We start from the raw sequence: 18,370 nt of genomic DNA, 5'->3' as shown, positions 1-18,370 counted from the left end.
AGACATAATTCAGGATGTTCAAAAAGAGTTGGGGGGTCGGAGGGGAGGAAATGCATAAATGTGTGTCACAGGATGTAAAACAAAACAAAAAAACCCCAAACAAAATAAACACAACCAAAACCAACCAACCAAACAAACAGAATGACCAAGACAAACAAAAAGAAACAAACAAAAAAAAGAATCCAGCCTATTTCATCTGAACAGCTTCTTGGGCTCACAGTGTTGCAACGTCATCATCTTGCTAAGGTAATTACTAATTTATTTATTTTTTTATGTTTTCCCACACAACCAGTTGTGGAGTTGTCCCAGCAGTTTTACACCAATTCCCAATTGGTGTAAAGACAGTTTGATCTCCAGTAACTCTGCTTGTGTTAATGGAGGATTTGGCCCAAGGTGTTAAAATATTTACTGCAGTGAGAGTCACAGATCTGCTATAATTATGTTTTATCCACTGATCAAACCTCTTTCTGTTCCCAGTGCCTTAATTACAAAACTTGGATTTCTTCCAGGAAGAGAAAAACACCAGTAGACAGATGGGCAAAAAGAAAAAAAAAGAAAAAGAATAATTTAACATTTCCCTGGAGAAACGACAGAGAAGAAATCATTTAACAATAACCTGAATGAAGAAAAGATTAAGATGTTCAGCAGTCATTGTTCAAGAACAAAATCAGATGCACTCGCAATGGCCGTGAGCCACAGACCTATGTAGCGAGTGGGTCACTGGTACTGCTCAGTGAGGTTCCTTCAGCCTTGTTCCAACAACCCTCCTTAATGGGATGCTGACACTCCTCACATGTATTTTTCAAAAGCGTGGTACAATGCACCATTGGGAAATTTCTCTTGTTTTTCCACCTGAGGTTTTAATTTTTGGCCATTACAACTCAGGTTTTGAAAGCTCTGTGACCTCTTCATGCTGTTCTGCCCCACCATAGCAATTTATTGGTCTCCATGCAATCATTTGTGCCATTTTTTCAGCTGAGGTTAGAAATTAAAGTAACACAAGAGTCATTCATATTAGTCAACGCTACTTCCTAATATTACAAAGGGTCATGCAGTGCTTTCCTGTAAACTGATGTCAGAAAGGCAAAAAAGGCATTCAGGATTTTTGCAAAGCAGAGTTTCCACTGAACCCTTACTTCGTGGGAAAGGTGTTTGGGGTCCATGAACAAGAGGGCCAGGAAATCTGTTGAAAGTCCTTTCCCGGTTGTGTGTAATACACACACACACACAGTGCTAGCTGTTTGAGTGATGAAAAGTAATCTGTTCTTGAAAGACAACATGAGAACTTTCCCTATCCCACTGAGCCCCTGAGAAAGCCTTCAAGAAGGAAGATGAGGTCGTGTTGCTCTGCAGTTTCATCTTTTCTGCTCACTGCCCCCCTTCCCATGGGAACTCCCTTTCCAAACTCAGTAAGCTGAAAGGAAGTTCACCTTGAATCCTACCAAGACTCCAGGCATCAGCCAAGAGCATTAAGTGCATGTAGAAAACAGGGACTGAGAGTAGAAAATCCCAGTGCACAATCACCAGTGGACAGGCCAGTGTCAAGAGTTCATTTGTGGGCTTGCCAGATTACACGCAAGGCAGCAGTTTCAGTGCTAATGTGATAGTTCCCTTCAGCGCAAAGCAGTTAACCAAATCTGGGCCCCATCCTAGCACAGCATCCAGCACTGCCTCTTTCTGACCTAATTCAGACTCCCAGTTTGCTGTTCCTGGTGCACAGTACAAAATAAATACAAATAATAAATCATGTTTCTTGCAGCAGTAGAGGAAACTGCTTGTCCCGGCCATCACAAGTGATGAGACAACCACAATTCAAACTCAGATAATGTTGCAATAGAGGCAGTTTTGTTTGGAAAATCAGAGTTAATGGTAAAACCATCTGGAAGTTTAAAATGAACACAGATTTACCAGCAACACTGTTACAGGTTTTACAATATTCCTCTACACTAGATGTGAAACAATTCACCTGCACTATTAGTCTTTGGCAGTTGTATTATGAACCCAACTCTGAGCCTTAGCTGTGAACAGCAACCACCAGGAGCAAGGCTCTGTCCAAATAACATCGATAATTATCTTCTGACCTGTTTTTGTCATTTATGTAATTTGAGCCAAATTCATCTCAGTGAACACAAAAGAAGCCAGTGAAACAGCACCCAGCCTTGGGTCAGTTCAGTCCTCTTCCTCAAGTCTCCAGCCAATATCCATTTGTTTTTTTAGATGTATTTCTCATTTCCTCTTTTTAAACACATTCTGTCTCAGACACCACCCTGTCAGCATTTGAATGTATCCTATTTTAACTTTTATCCTATCTGGCACTGCCTCTTAGTCTTCAAGGGATACCAAACAAATTCAAACATTTTTAGCCCCAGGAAGGAGCTTGCTGCCTGCCTTGGGAGCAGCCTGATGGATTTCCATCCTTGGCCAAGGACTGGACTGCAGCCTTAATGTAAGCACAAAGCAGTGGATGAATTTTTTTCTGGGCTTACCCTTCAGTCACCTCTCCACAATCCAAAATGTGTGTTCATTTTCCAGCTGCTCTCCATCCATTTATGTTTGGCACACCAGTATGCAGATAGGTTATTCTGGAGAACTTGTCTTTCTAGAGACCCAACAGTCATATCTTCCTCATTAAGTGATTTTTAAAGGAGAAAATGAGTATCTCCACCACCGAGCTGCCGTCTCTCCCTCAAAACTCCCTTTTAGCATCACCAGCACTCCATACTCTTGGCTGCAGTCACTGTTCAATAGCAGATGCTTGACTGAGAGCTCTCAGGAATAGAAGTATGGAAACTGGACTATGTGGTCATCATATTTCTCTGCCAACTTAATTTCTGCTGACGAAATACTGAAGGAATGAAGAAGAGATTTGCTTTAAAAAATTGAGATATTTGACTTGGGAATATGATGCATTTCCTTTACTACTGAGGGAAAAAAATTCTTATTATTAAATGCTTTTTTTCTATACCATGGAAAATCACTGCAGAAATGTAGTGTGTAGAGGAAGATAATTACTGTCAGAGAAAGTGACCAAAATCTCATGGTGTGAAGGAAAGAAGGAGGCAATGTCTTATTAAGGTGTCGATCCCACAAACACTTGACTGTGTCCTCATTTGCAGCAACTCAGTCATCCCTTTGTTTCTTGAATGTGCTGACTTGTTCTGTATGCCCACACACAGGACCTAGATGTCATAGCAAGGGGTGAGTTGTAAGCCACAGTTCTGCTCCATAAGAAGAGAAACATTCTTCTGTGATTCAAGAACAATTGCAACACCATCACAATGCCTGCTCAGTGTTGAATGAGTGAATATTTCATATGATGTTACGTATCAGGGTGTTAGGTCTGAAGTTAATTACCTTGGGAATGATGGGATCTCCTGGAACTTTCATTTTCTAAGCTGTGAGAAACAATCTCTATAAACATTGATGCACTTGGGTTTAAACATTGTGTCCCATAAACACAAGGACAGAAAAGGGGAAAATTGCATCATTATATAATTATTTACTATTTTATTAATAAAATTATTAATGATCCAGGTATCTTCTGGACTTTCCTCTTGTTTTGTCTTCTCACGCTCTGAATAAGAAAAGAAGGGTATAGTTACCAGCAGCAAGAAAAGTATAGTTTTCTTGAGTGATATTTGTGCCTAACAGCTTATTGAACAAGTTTACAGAAGTGTTGTGTCCCAGTACCTAATCCCCCAAAACAAGTTAATAACACAACGTCAGAGAAAAAAATAGACCTTTCTTTCCAATAAGCTGCTTGGGAAGATGATTCATCTTTTATTGAACTATGGGCTTCTTTCCTAGTTTTGAACACGGGGGATTAATGTGGATATGAGTGAAGCTACATGGTATACATATATCACTGCATGCTGGAAATGTTAAATTCAGGAGGTGGAAAGGTGGAGGTGAAGAGCTGTGCACTAAATACCAGTACACTCAAATACCAGAAGCCAAACTCCCAAACAATTTGATACACTCACATCCCATCACTGTTGTTGTTTTCTTGACTAGTCCTCACAATGACTCAGAACAGTTGTCATAACGCAATATCATCTTGCTTCTTCTTGATGTGAAATCACTTCTGCTGCATACCAGAAGGGTAAACAGAGTATCTCTCCATCCTAAAGGTGGAAAATGAGAATCTGGGGAACCATAAAACTGTCAATCTGTGAAGAGACTAGAGCAAATTATTAAACAATCCCGTTATAAACAGCAGGAGGAAAATAAAGAGATTTTAAAAAGCCAGAATGCATGCATCAGGAACACATTGTACCAAATCCAAACTAATTTCCCTGTCTGGCAATATCACTGAGAAGGGAGGAGGAGTGGAAGTTGGATGTCTTGACTTCAATCATGACAAGCTGGGAAAACCTGGTTTCCATGGGCACCTGCCCACAAAAGCACATCTACACAATGTGTCCTTAAACTGACAGAATATTGCTTTGGGGATCCTGCAGGGTCTGTCCTGCTCAAATGCACGCACTGTTTTCATTGCTCATGCTAATGATAGAAAGTAAAACTCCAGGAACAAACAGATGGCCTCAACCAAGAAAGCTGTATTTGACTGTTACTAAGACCTTATTTAGCAATCTTTATTTAAGTTGAAGCATTGGAACAGGCTGCCCAGAGAGGTTGTGAATGCCTCACCCCTGGAGATGCCCAAGGTTGTGTTGGATAGGACCCTAAACAGCCTGATCTGGTGGCTGGCAACCCTGCCCACAGCAGGGGGGTTGGAACTAGATGGTCTTTAAGGCCCCCACCAACCAAATGTAAATCTGTGATCTTAAGATCTTAAGTGAGACAATGTGTTCACAGCCCCATCCCATGTTATTTATTTCAGACAAGTCAGCAACAAAACAGTCCGAAATATTATGACTGTATGTTTAGAGAAAGCAAGGGCAACTGATAACACTAACGCAAAACACTGTTTTCCTGTTATTTATTGTGCAGAGGTATTGATAAGGAGAGGGAGGGAAGAGGCACATCTCTCTCCATCTGTTTTATTGTACCAGTATAAGATAGAGTATGAAAGATCTCTATAGAGTAAATAATGGTCAGGTTTGAGACAAGGAAGAAATTTAACTTTCAATTCTTGCATACCAGACTCATCCCACTGTACCTTGCAGAAGGACAGTTGAACATGGGGATCCAATGCCGTACTTCTTTCTCCTCCTCACTTGATCTATAGGACAATTTGATCACTTTCCACGGTGCCAAACAGATTTCAGATTCCCTTCCTAGTTTGGGGTTTTATTAAAAATAAGCTCTGTCAGATAGAAGTCCACTGGAAAAACTCACAGTAGTGGGAACCCATTTTCTACCAGGGGGAACATTCATCTCTTGTCCAGCGTAAAGCCCAGAGTAGTTCAAATCTCAGTTAAAAGAATTTATTAGATCAGCTTCTTGCTTGGTTGGTTTATATGGGAGAAATATAAAGAATCTCAGAGGACATGAGTCATCCCTTGTTCCCTGGGAGGGGTGTGCAGGAGGGGAATGCTTATCCGCAAGGGAGCAGGTAATTGGATTGAGTTGGTGGAGCAGCACCAGAGCTGCCCTCAGTTTCTTTCTCCACCCCATGGCCCTGTGGCTCACCTGATGATGTACCATGCAACTCCTCCTATGGAACTTGGAAGAACAGATTTATTTGTCCTTGTGAATGCTTCCCTGCAGCATCCAGGAGCCTCCAAGTATTTATAGGTGAAGCCAGGTAAAATCAGAATCAGCCCAAAGACTTTTCCATGAATCTGATCTCTATGATGCGAAATGTGCTGGCTCTGTGCATCTGTTCCCTGAGGAGAAGGAAGGTGAATAGGATGAGCTGAAGCTGGCTGATAACACAGGATGCAGAACACAGTGAAGCCCCCTGCACAATGCTCTGCTTGAATTGCTGGTCCCTCCTGGTGGCCCTGCTAGGCAGGGGGTTCGGAACTACATGATCCTTGAGGTGCCTTCCAACCCGGGTCATTCTGTGATTCTGTGATTCTGAGCAACACCTGCCACAGGCAAAGTAGCTCCTTTTGGCTCATGTCAATCATAGAATCACAGAAACATAGAATGGCTTGAATTGGAAGGGACCTCAAGGATCATGAAGATCCAATCCCTTCTCCACAGGCAGAGCTATCAACCTCCACATTTAATACCAGACCAGGCTGCCCAGGGCCCCATCCAACCTGGCCTTGAACACCTCCAGGGATGGGGCATCCACAGCCCCTCTGGGGTTTGAGGCTCTTTTTAAGGGAAAAAACAAAACAAAACAAAACAAAAACCATCACAGCCATAGGCTACAGGGATTTCCTATAGGAGCCTTCCATTAAATTCTTTCACTGGAGGAAGCAGCAACAGCATGACTTGGATCCCCAGTTCCTGTCTGCATGCAGAACAGCAGGACACAGCCTGGAAGAGGGAAGGGCAATCTAGAAGTCCTGCATACAACAAGCCTCAGCCAGCACTTCTGATGCAAGTATAGTCTTTAATTGTTATATTTAGTCTTTGATTTTCCAAGCATTGTTCACAGAAAGATAAATATCATTATCTTCATTTCAAAGTTACCAAATAATAATGCTAAAATGGAAAAGATAATGAGCTCTATCCCTGAGGCTGAGCTGTACGTCAGCAGTCTGAAGCACTGCTGGTTGCTCTGTTCACCATGTCTCATAGAATCACTGGGGCTGGAAAAGACCTCTAAGGTCACCCCATCCAAATGCCAGTTCACCCCCACTATGCCCACTGACCACATCCCTCAGTGCCACATCTCCATGGTTCTTGAACACTCCCCATAAGACTTGTGCTCCAGACCCACACCAGCTTTGTTGCCCTTCTCTGGACATGCCCCAGGACCTCAACATCTTTCTTGTAATGAAGGGCTCAAAAGTGAACACAGCCCTCAAGGTCTGGCCTTGCTTTAAAAAGGGAGTAGCAAATGAAGCACTGCCTTCCTCAGAAAGTCCATTCAGCATCAGTTCAGCTTCTTAGCCTCCTTGTGTTTTGATGAGTCTATTGGAAACAAAGGGATCCTGCTGAATTCCTCCTGTCTGCTTTCAGTTCGGCTGGACACAAAGGAAAGAACAACCATCTCTTCCCAGTACTAGCATGGGATATAAAAAGCAAGATGCATCCCTCACAGCGCTTGCAACCCCCTGCTTTTAAGGCCACCGCTCCATTAAAAATCTCCCAGTGACCACTAGGTGGGGAGAGACGCTTATTGTCCCTGAGCCCCTGGAAGATAACAGCAATGCAGGACTTAAATCTGCATTTAAAGCGCAACTTTTCCCTCTCTCAGTTGCAGATCGGTGGAGAGGTGGGGGGATACCGTAAACTGGGTGTGAGAAAGAGATCCTTCAGAGTGAGCTGCACACTCCAATTGAGATCTGTGGATTTTCCAAGCTCTGTTGTAGTCCCTGAGATATTGAATTTTAGATTTGTTGATGATGCAGGAGTGAGTTTAATATCGCACATGGGGAACATAAGGCCAAAGAGTTTTAGGGGTAAGTTCCTTACTGACAGATTTATTTGTCAGAGGGGTTTGTGCCATTGTTATTTGCTTTGTTACTTCAAGGTATTCTAAAAAAAGATTTGGGTTTGCAGCTTGAGATTTCCAGGAGAGAAGGATCAAATGGAGAAGAGAAGGATCTGGGAAGACCAAATAATGGTCTTTCAGTACCTATAGGGGGGCTGCAGGCAAGGGGTCTGACTCATTAGTAGGGTCTGTTTTGATAGGACAAGTGGAAATGGTTTCAAACTGAAAGAGGGGAGATTTAGATGGGGTATAAGGAAGAATTTTTTTCAGTGAGAGTGGTGAGGCACTGGCACAGGTTGCCCAGAGAGGTGGTGGTGCCCCATCCCTGCAGGCACCCAAGGTCAGACTGGATGGAGCTCTAAGCACCTGATGGAGCTGTGGGTGTCCCTGCTCGTTGCAGGTGCCTTGGACCAGATGGCCTCTAGGGGTCCCTTCCCAGTCTAACAGTTCTATGATTCTGTATGAATAGTGTCCCACTAACTGGCATGAATTTGGACCTTTATATTTCCATGTTACCATTACAGATTACCGCAGACCCTAGCAACATTAGTCCTACAAAGCTATTTGGGCAACATCAGGCTTTAAATTTTCCAGCGAAGAAAGATACATGAGCAGTGAACTGCTGGATGTTCCGTAATGCAACAGCAAGTCTGTCACTCAGAGCTGCTGTTTTTCAGCTAGGTCAGGTCTGGCTCTATTACACAGACATAGCTTCAGCATAGACGTATCCTTAGAAACCCCAACTCCTGCTGTTTACTATAGCCACAGGACAGAAGTTCTCCTTCTCACTTGCAGCGTTAGCTGAGAATTACAGCAGCACCCACAAACAACTGTGGTGGCTATAAAAGCCATCTCAGCCTCCTCGTCACCTTTCAGTAACAAATACCTTGAAAGTGCTTCATTTCTCACTTCATGCCTGGTAGTAAACAGCATCATCCTTCAGATGAGATGAGAAGGTTGCCATGGAGCTCCTGGATCTTTTTGATCAAGGGAAAGTTAATGTTTCAAGTATAATGTTTTGATGAGGATTTTCTGTGTGGTCTTATGGTTGTTTTTTTTTTTAATCTCTGCATTCCCTGATAGAGGGATCATTACCTATGACCAAATAAAAGATGTATTTGGCAGCTACAGCCCTCATCTGCCACGTTCAGTGCAATGTACTTCCAAGAAGAACATCTGGCTCTGTAATTTTGTTCCTTGGCAATGCAGCTGTTGTCTGCACGGCTGACTACCCCTCTCTGCCGGCAGCTGTGAAGGTGCATTGGTGTATGCTTTGCATGCTGCAGCTTCATGGTGTCTGGAATGTTCTTTACCCTTACCCAAAATTATTTTCACTTTGCAAATGAGTGCAAGATGCAGCCCTTCAAATTACACCTCACTGCATGTGGAAGTAACCAGAGACAAAGCTGGTGTTGGGTCTGGAGAACAAGTCTTACGGGGGGCAGCTGAAGGAACTGGGATTGTTTAGTCTGTGGAAGAGGAGGATGAATAAGCTGTTCACCTGCTCACTAGAAGTAGCAGTGGCTGTTGGTGCACGAGCTGGAGACCACTGCAAACTAACGCTGCACTTCTGGCTGACAGGCACACATCATTGTATGTGTTGTCCCCATAGGAAACAGGGCATGAGAGAGAAAGAAACTCTTGTCTCAGCTGCATGCTGTTTTATGGTAGCTTCAGTGAGATCTTAGGTGGGAATGTTCACATTCTCTCGAAAACTAATTAACCTAAATATAAATATATTAAGGAATAATAAAAATACAGGATGTGCAAACGTTAAATCTGTAAAGACAGTATTAAGAGTTACAGTGCTTGAACACATAATGACCACTGGCATGGTATGTTACCAAAATGTCCACTGAAAGCAGTAGAGTCAATCATAGAATCATTAAGGTTGGAAAGACCACTAAGACCATTCAGTGCAACCATCAACTCATCCCTGTGACCTTTTTGACCATGTCACATAGTGCCGCTTCTCCACAGTTCTTGAACACTCCCAGGCACAGTGTTTCCTCCCCCTCCTCCATAGCAGCCTGTTCCAATGCATTACCACTCTTTCTGAAAAGAAGTTTTTCCTAATATCCAACCTGAACCTTCCCTGGTGCATCTTCAGGCCATTACTTCTCATCCTATCACTGTTTTTAAGTGATATAACTGTTAAGGTTATATTCAAGACTCAGAAGATGAACACTGCTGAGCAAAGGTCTGAGGCTAAAGGAATTACAGGTTTTATTTTCTCTTGGAAGAGAAATTCTCAGGCAAAGAACCTAGGTATTAGCCAAGAAAAGCTGCAAACATGGATACTGTAATGAACATCATAAAGCCAACTTGAGAAGGTGGGTGGGAGAAATGAGCTATCCAAGAAAGGTGTGGAATAAATTGGTGACTGTTATACAATATCCACTGGTGGACAGGACCTCATAGTGTACAATGCTCAGCCTCCAGCAAGCACTGAAGGATGCCTTCATGTTGAATAACAGCAGAGCAACACATGCCATTGACTGTCCAAGGGGACCTGTCCGGAATTGTCTGGAAGGGAACTCTGAGGTTGCTAAATGTCCCCTCTGGACTAATAATTTCCAGAAAACCAGCAGCTGTAAAGGATTTAAACGGTATTTCTTTTGGTATCTGTAGGAAAGGCTGCAAAGACAGGTAGGAGGCAGCCTGATTTCTGGCAGGAAACAAAGTGACGTCTGTGATATTTTCCAGTTACGTCAGACAAAGGTGGCTAACAATAAAATGAGGAAACAATAGATGGGCCTTTGTGTTCCACACAGAAATGGAAACAGATGAGGGAAGTGCTTGCAAATGGGGCTACAAAGAGAGAAAATGTGGAAGAGGCTGTGAATTATCTGGGGGTGAGGATTCAGTCTGGGTAGGACTGAGCCCTTTAATCCTGGCTGCAGTTTGGGATGAAAAGACTACCTGGAAATGCAAAAGTATTCCAATAGAGTATTTCAGTTTTTTCAAAAGAAGGATTTTCCCCATCAAGACAGATTTTACGTGAGATGAACACTGCCACTGAATTGCATCAGGATAAGGGACCCTAAGGCAAAATGTCATACAAAACCAAGAGTCCACAAAATAAAGTAATACTAAACTTGTATATACTGTGGCCATTATCACAGTGTCTGGAGCACCAAAAACAATTTGTTCACACATTTCTATGTGTAGTTCTGCTCGTGCCAGAAGCGGGCACAGCAGGATGAAGGGATCACGAGGGCACTCAGAACAGTTTTTCACTGAGACAATAGAAAAGCTCACTTCAGAGGAGGAAAAAAAACCTGATCCAGCTGTAGATGCCCATGTTCATTGCAGGGGATTTGGACTAGATGACCTTTAAAGGTCCCTTCCAATTCAAACAATTCTATGACTCAGTACAACTGAGCATAAAGATGCTACAAGTCTTCCCAGTACCTGTAGCACTTTTGATAGACTGACAACAGAGCCCAAGATGACAAGACGATCCTTCTTTTCATTCGTGATATCTCCACTTCAATCTTCCAGCTTTTTCATCCAGCTGTTGCACTGTTCCCTGGGATTCAGACCTCAGCTGGTCTCTGGTGCTTGGTACAACCTATGGAGCAGGTAAACACACCAACTGATGCCAGGTACAGCTGAGTGTTTGTTACAGCCCCCTGGTGAGTTGCTATGAAAACTAGCGACAAATTAATAAAAGCCTTAGCAAAAAATGTCACAGGGCCAGCCACTGCTCCATGTTTGGGGCTGTTAATTACAGAGCAGCAGGAGAAGCTGAGACAGCACCTGCTGGCACTGCTCAGTGACACTGCAACCACAAAATGCCTGCACAGCTGGACATGGAGGTCAGCTGTGAGAAGAGACAGAGAAGGGGAAGCAAATAGCTTGTTATGGTCTGAAAGACCAAGTTTTCTCCAAAAGCAATAAAAATGAGGCTGTATGTAACCACACTGGGACAGCTGTGAGCAGCTGTGTATGATGATAGGAAACTTCATGGTGATGTGAAGTCAGTTGCAGGATCAGATCTGTTCTGCTCAGGCATATCCATGGTTTCTGTGCTCTGGAAGGCAGAGGGAAGTGGTGAGACATCCCATAGCTGTATTGTCATACCCTCTTGGGTTTTAAGCCCATACTGAATCTGCTCTTCTCAAACCTGACAACTTGTTGGCTCACAAACTGACTTCTGTCAGCCAGGAGCCAAGGGAATTGCCAGCCAAGGAAATTCAGACACAGGCATGTGTCCAGATTTGCACTTTGCCTCTCAGGACAGAATGGCTGCAGCCAGCACAAGCTATGTGATGCAGCAAGTTCCAATTCAGATTCAAGCCTGGCCAGTGGGCATAGTTTAAACACAGACAGACAACAGGAAGATGGAAGAGCTGAGCTAAGGCATGGCGCAACTGCCCTGAGATTTTCATTGCCTATGTCTATAGTCTGTGATGCAGTTGGTAAGGAGAAAAGTACTTTTCCAAATGACATCACAAATAAATGTATTTTCTACTAGGAAGAAACTAAGGGGAGCCTCAGCCTGAGCCCATAGATTGTGTGCACTGCATCTGAGTTGCACACAGAGGGCAGTTTTATCACCTCCCCAGTGACTGCAGGGTGACAGATTCCACACCAGGAAAATACCATAAACAAAAAGCTTGCCTGGTCTTGGATTTGGAACAACCTTCTGTAGGCATAGCACATGACTCAAAGGCATTTAACTCTGAAGATAACCACTGATTCATGTGTCAAGGGGTGCTATTTCAAGCAACACCACTACACAACATGTGAGCCGGACAAACCTTTCTTTTCTGGCTCCCCAGCTCTCATTCATGTCTTTAGACTGCAAATGTCACAGGGTTGAGGCTGCTGAATCTTCATATACCTTTGTACAGTGCTTAATGTAAAGGGAGAATGTTTACAACATGGTCTTCTAAGCAGTGCTGAATGCAAACCTGATATGTCAGCACAGAGCAACAAGAGCAGGAACTGCAGTAACAGGAGAACAATTAAATTAAGACACTACACAAACACTCAGTGAAGCACAAACCAACCTTTTTCCTGAGACAAGGAGAGCTGGTTAACTTTTTCCTTGTTTCCACGAGCAGGCACTCAACCCAGTTCCATCAAAGTGATGCAGGCAGTGACATGGTTGAGTGCTGAAAGGCTGTTGCTCTGCTATTCGTGGCATGACAAGTTGCAGAAAGATCTGTCACATGAACCCACTCTCACATGATTTCCCAGTGGACTGTTCTCCAGTGCTTGTTACCTAAGTGAAAATCTGGAAAAGAAATGAGAACTAAACCTGGACCAAAAAGTTAGGAAATCTCATGGGGACAGATTTTTGGAGGAGTTCATCAGCTCAATCAAAATATGCCCCAAGATGGTCTAGAAAAAATTTTCTGGTGGCTATCTGTAATTTTAGTCTGTTGAAAAGATTAATAATGCTCAAAGACACTGGAGAATAAGGAGAAATGTATAAGCACTGCACCATTATTCACACGATTACTGAATGGGTTTAAGTGGGGCTTATTATTTATCCGAAGCCGACATATGAAAATTGTTCTCAATGGCCACTTTGAAAGCAGACAGAGCTCTGAAGATGGACTGCAAGAAATATTAAAAATAAAAATCAGTGGAGCAATATTCAAATGACGTAATGGTAACAAGCTGAAATGAAGCCTCTTATTCCTGATGTTTATTTTCCAACAATGGTGTGGGCTTTCATCTGTGACAGAGGGAAAGACATAGAATGGCCCATCCAGCCCCAACCCCTGCCACAGGCTGGGTGCCCAGCACCAGCTCAGGCTGCCCAAAGCCCCATCCATTGCCTTGGAAACCTCCAGAGATGGGGCACCATCATGCTTTCTGGGCAGAAGTACCAGGACTACACCACTGGGGATAAATAGTTCTTATTACTATGCTCACAAGCTGCTTGGATGCCTAAGCTGAAGAAGCAAAAGGCAGTCTGTGACAAAGGAAAGGCTACACAGCTGGGTCCCCTGACAAAAGCCAGTGCAACATATGGTCACAGGGCTCAGATGAACACAGCAGGCCTATGGCTTGAGGAAAGCACTTCGAAGAATGAGTCCTACTGGGGGATGCCTACTGAGAGCAGGCTGTGCCTCCAGATCGCCTGCATTAATTAAAGCACGTAAACTGGGGCTGTTCTGCTCCTGTCACTGGGGAGCACAGTCCATCAAACAAGTCTGATGTTTAAATTACAGATGCTTATCAGCTGCTTGCTGTTTTCAAGTTCGTTCCTCTCATGTTTTGCTTCACATGTTAAATAAACCCACGTGTTTCAAGAAGCCTCTTTGTCTCCACACAGCACCAATCACAGCCTTCTCCCCCAAAGTTGCTTCCAAGCTACATGCTTCTCAGAACAGCTGAAAATGAAGCGTTTATCCCAACTCAAGTCAATGGGCCAGGACTGATGCCTGCAGGGCACAAATCAGACAGACAAGACCAAAAGGAGGATGGTTTCCTCCTCACCAGTTCCAAAACATCACTCAGTTCTGTAACAGACAGCAAGCTGTGTCTGACTGTTATCCCAAAGGTCATGAAGACAGCAAAGAAGTTAAGCTGGAGTGAAGCTCAGTCATTGTTTGTGTTTTTTTCTTATGAAAATAATTATGATACACACAAGATCCTAATAATAATAAAAAAAAAGGGATTTCTTGTGTGACTTGAAGATTCTGTATGAGTTTTTAAAATATGTCATAGTCCCATGCCTTGGTGATATGTGCGGAAAGAGTCATACAAAATGTACATGCATGGTACTTCATTTTACATGGGGATGGAGAAGGGATCAAGCTGCAAGGTCCATCAGATCACAGAATCATAGTGGTTGGATCCACCTTGAGCAGGGTCACCTAGTGCCAGTTGTCCATGACTGCATCAGAATGTCTTTTGAATGATTTCCAAGGATGATCGCTCCATAACATCTCTGATGCATTACAGGATCTTGGACTTCTAAAAAGTCCGACCAAACTGGAAATTCTCATGAGTCATCTTTGCTTACTAAATCTCCATTACAAAATAGGGTCCCAAATGCTGCTGAACCGAGGAAAACAATCCATGGGGATTCTTGCCACTTAATGGCAGGCAGAGGAAGCAAACCCAGACAGTTCTGAGATGGTGGCAAGTGTGCAGCCAGGCTCATTTTGTGGCACAGAGGGAGAACATGGAGCAGGGAAAGGAAACCCTGATCATTAGGAGCTTCATGCAGTTGCATGTAGAATTGTCAAGATTGGAAAAGACCTCCAAGATCATCTGGTCCAACCATCCACCTACCACCAATATTGATCACTAAACCATACCCCTCAGTGCCACATCTCCCCTGTTCTTAAATATCTCCAAGGAAAATGACACCACCAACTCCAAGGGCAGCCTTGTCAGAGAAGTTTTTCTTAATATCCAACCTGACTGCAGCACAGTGCAGGGCACAGTTACAACATTCAACAGCCATGGTTCCCCAGTGATAAACTATACCTAAATTTCATTTGGCCATCATGGAATAAACAGTGCTTGCTACTAAGAGAATAAAGCAGGCAGCAGTGAGGAAGAGGGGGACCAGGTGGACGACTGTTTTTCTGAATCAGCCTGAAAGAAATGGGAACATCTACCATGGCACATCTGCTCTATAACCCAAAGCTGTGGCTGCAGCTTGTCGCACTCACAGAAGCACAGGTACACTGACAGCTGTATAACCTGAAGCAAAAGCTATGCTGAGCACAACAAATAGACCATTTGGAAAGCACTGGGGTATATACTACTCCCCCAAGCAGTGAGCTGCCAAATATAACTCCTACAATTGCTGTAACTGCAAAAATTGTCTGAGTAGCCACCAGACACTTATGCAAGTTCAAGTGATGGGCCTTGAAATGGTGTGTCCGTAGGTCACTTAGGAGTGCCTTTGCCACAACAGTCTGCTCAGGACAGGTTCAGCAAGAAGACAGGCAGAGAAACTGCCCAACTAATCTTAATACCCATTTGCTTTCTGCTGTAGTCTTCATCCCACTTACCTACTCCTGAATTGCAGTGCCAGCCGTCTGCTCATTTTTGGGTGGATGCAGAAAATCACATGAAGCACCAGTGCACATTCCCTGCCTGGAAGAAGTCCACTCCTTCTATCCAAGAGAGTAAAAACTGCATGAATGTTCTTATGAGAGAGAAGCAGAGCTGAGTGGAGAGAAGAAATAAAAACATTATACAAGTCAACCATGCAAGACAGAAACCAGACAGCAGAGAAGGTGGAGGTGACAGCCAACAATTTTCTGGAAGGAAATGAGAGAACTCTGATGCAAACAGAGGGATGTAGCAGACCTCCAGATGCACACGTTTCCAGAGGCAACTTTCACACCTCCAAGGAAAAGTGATCCCCAAAATTCAAATGCAAATACCTTTAAACAGAAAAGCTGGAAATATCAACACTGGAGAAGTACTATCACCTGCACGGATGGGTAACACAGCACTACCTACAGACAGTGGTGCAAAAAGAACTGTGCATTAACAAGCTGATCATCATCTTTCCTAAATGAAAATAACCCTCTCCATTCACACACACACAAATAAATCACGAGCGAGTCTTATTATATAGCAGCTGCCTTTGGGAAGCAAGTTCAGAGATTAGGGTGCTTCGATGAGCCGGATGTGAATCATCTTTTGCTTGACCTCATTTCCCAAAAGTAATTTGTTTTATAAGCTCCTCTTTCCAAAGGGAAATTTAATGACACTAATTATATCCACAGCAGCAGAATGAAACAGGAGACGCCCTGCTGCTGGTGTGGACCACCATGCACGGTGGTGGTGGCAGCATGACTGATGGTGTGCAATGGTTGTCGAAGGCCTGCTCTCACTCAACAAGCCTCAACGTCAAACCTCAGCACCTACCCTTCAGCAAGTTGCCTTTAAAAATGCTTCACGCACAGCACTTCCATCTCTGCTGTGGTCAGTGTTAAACTGTTATTCTTTCCTCCTGTTTTCATGGCTTCTGCTTTTCCACAGAGCAAATTCACTGGAGGTCTCAACGACCGTTTCACCAGTGTGGGAGGCTGATCGATGGAGCTGCCAATGAGGAAAGGGAAGAGAGGATGGAGTGAATACATAAAAACAATGTCTTCGTTTCATTTATTCTTAGCACCTGGTGGAGGCACACACAAACAATCAAAGAACAAAGACCAACAACCCCAAGACTCCTGTATGTAGTACTAGAGGTTAAGAAGATACTCCTGAGAATATTGTGTCTGTAGGCATGCTTACATTCTTGATTTGATTTAATTGCAAGAGTCTGGCTCCTACCATCTCACAGTTTGGAAAAGGTGCTGAATCTGACCTGGCTTTGAACTGCACAGTGATAATGAAACACAGTATGGTTCCGCTATGCTCAGATATTAACACAATCCTTGACCTAAAAGACTCTGACAATCTCAACAGATTAGAGAAAGGATAAAAATAATAAATAAATGTGAGAAGATTCACCTGAAGTCAATTTACAGTTCAGTAGCAGTGCCAGAAACTTTATTCCCACATCAGTGCTGGTAAGAGGAAGGAAGGAGGATGGACAAGGCTGTTTCTGATAAAGGAAAAGCTCCCAGTCACCTTGAAAATCTTTCACTCCATGGAGCAACCTCCTATGAGTGAGTAGGTAGGGGCAGATCTGTCCAGGTTAGACCAAGAAGTGATGATGAAGGAAGATAAAGCCTAATAGAAGATAAGGTCCCCATCAGATCCAGACAGTCAGATTTCATGACCAGAATAGTTAACTGAAAAAAGTCTTCTGACTTACAAGCTTTAAGCTCATAAGAACACATGAAGAAAGATGAGAGGAGGCACCATGGAATGATGCAGCAGCATCAGATTTGGTCAGGGAGAGTGAGCTGGGAGGGCAAGATACAGGTGGATTTTCCCTTGTATGGAGGCCTGCAGAGAGTATGGAATGGGTTTAACTGACAAACACACTGCTCATTGCAGAGCTAATTAACAAATGTGGAAGTCTTTCACCGCTTACAGACTTTCTCACAGAAATTTCTTGCCCTGGCCTTGAACTTGTTGTTCCCTGAGGAAGCAGCAACTTGGATAGGCAGCCCCATCAGACCTGGGCTGATGAAGATGAAGCTGATGTTTCCATGCAGGCATGTAGGAGCTGGACAGTCTTGGAAATATATCTGCTCCCAGTTAATTTGTTAATTAACAAAAGGTCAGAGGCATTTCATCTGGAGCAGAGCTCTTGGCTTGAGAACCTTTGCTAGGAAGTGCCTCAGGTGACAGCTTCGATCCACAGTGCTAATAACGTCTGCCTGTCTCTATTATGGCCTAGTTTAGAGGCTTCTGGCCATGATAAGTCTTGGCTAGAAGCTTGTAAAATGAGTGGGAAGAAAAATGGGTTTGATACCTGAGAACCACACGTTTCAACAAGCTTTCCAAGCATTCCAACTAGTTTGGTTCACTATTTTACTTTAGGCACGTATTTCCAAACTTCATGGCTTGAAACCAGCAAGCTCTTATTGGATTCGAGAGTTGAGAAAGACTGAGATCTTGTGAGAACATCTGACACTTTCTAGTCTGATTACGGAAAGAGCAAATAAACCCTGGATCCAGATTAAATCACCAAGCATGAGCTTTACTAACCAATAACCCTGTGAAATCCATGCTGCTGTAGGCAGCTCTGCTATGCAGAAGCATTTTTAGTGCAGCTGAAACTTCCAATGCAAGTATGCAAGGGTCAGCTTAACCTAAAGTATTGTGTAAAACACAGCAAGGTGGCCTCAAACTTTTCTAGACAAGAGGATTGAGTTGTTAATTCATACAGCAAAGTCAGTGCCAACTTTGGTAGTAAAAGAAACAACCCCAGGTTCCAGAAGGGTTAATGTTGCCTCAGCCTCT

The 18,370-nt window shown here is 43.4% G+C and overlaps 1 long non-coding RNA gene across 3 annotated transcripts; it reads right to left on the bottom strand.

Annotated features, from left to right (window-relative positions):
- Positions 1-3,490: 3,490 nt before the first annotated feature.
- Positions 3,491-17,401, bottom strand: LOC107315379 (uncharacterized). Of its 3 annotated transcripts, none has more exons than XR_014946182.1 (4): positions 12,538-12,674; positions 5,596-5,792; positions 3,984-4,124; positions 3,491-3,574 (listed from the first exon to the last, which is right to left on the bottom strand). It is a non-coding gene; the product is annotated as an uncharacterized LOC107315379 (long non-coding RNA). The 3 variants fall into 3 exon arrangements; XR_004307572.2 differs by lacking the exon at positions 12,538-12,674 and adding an exon at positions 5,123-5,240; XR_001555881.3 differs by lacking the exons at positions 3,491-3,574; positions 3,984-4,124; positions 5,596-5,792 and adding exons at positions 10,934-11,093; positions 15,511-15,667; positions 16,379-17,401 and having other exon boundaries at positions 12,538-12,764.
- Positions 17,402-18,370: the final 969 nt, after the last annotated feature.

This window comes from Coturnix japonica, chromosome 5 (assembly GCF_054131305.1).
Source record: "Coturnix japonica strain WE chromosome 5, WE-NBRP24, whole genome shotgun sequence".
Lineage (NCBI taxonomy): Eukaryota > Metazoa > Chordata > Aves > Galliformes > Phasianidae > Coturnix > Coturnix japonica.
The sequence above is the reverse complement of the archived record's forward strand: the minus strand, read 5'-3'. Positions and strand labels throughout refer to the sequence as shown.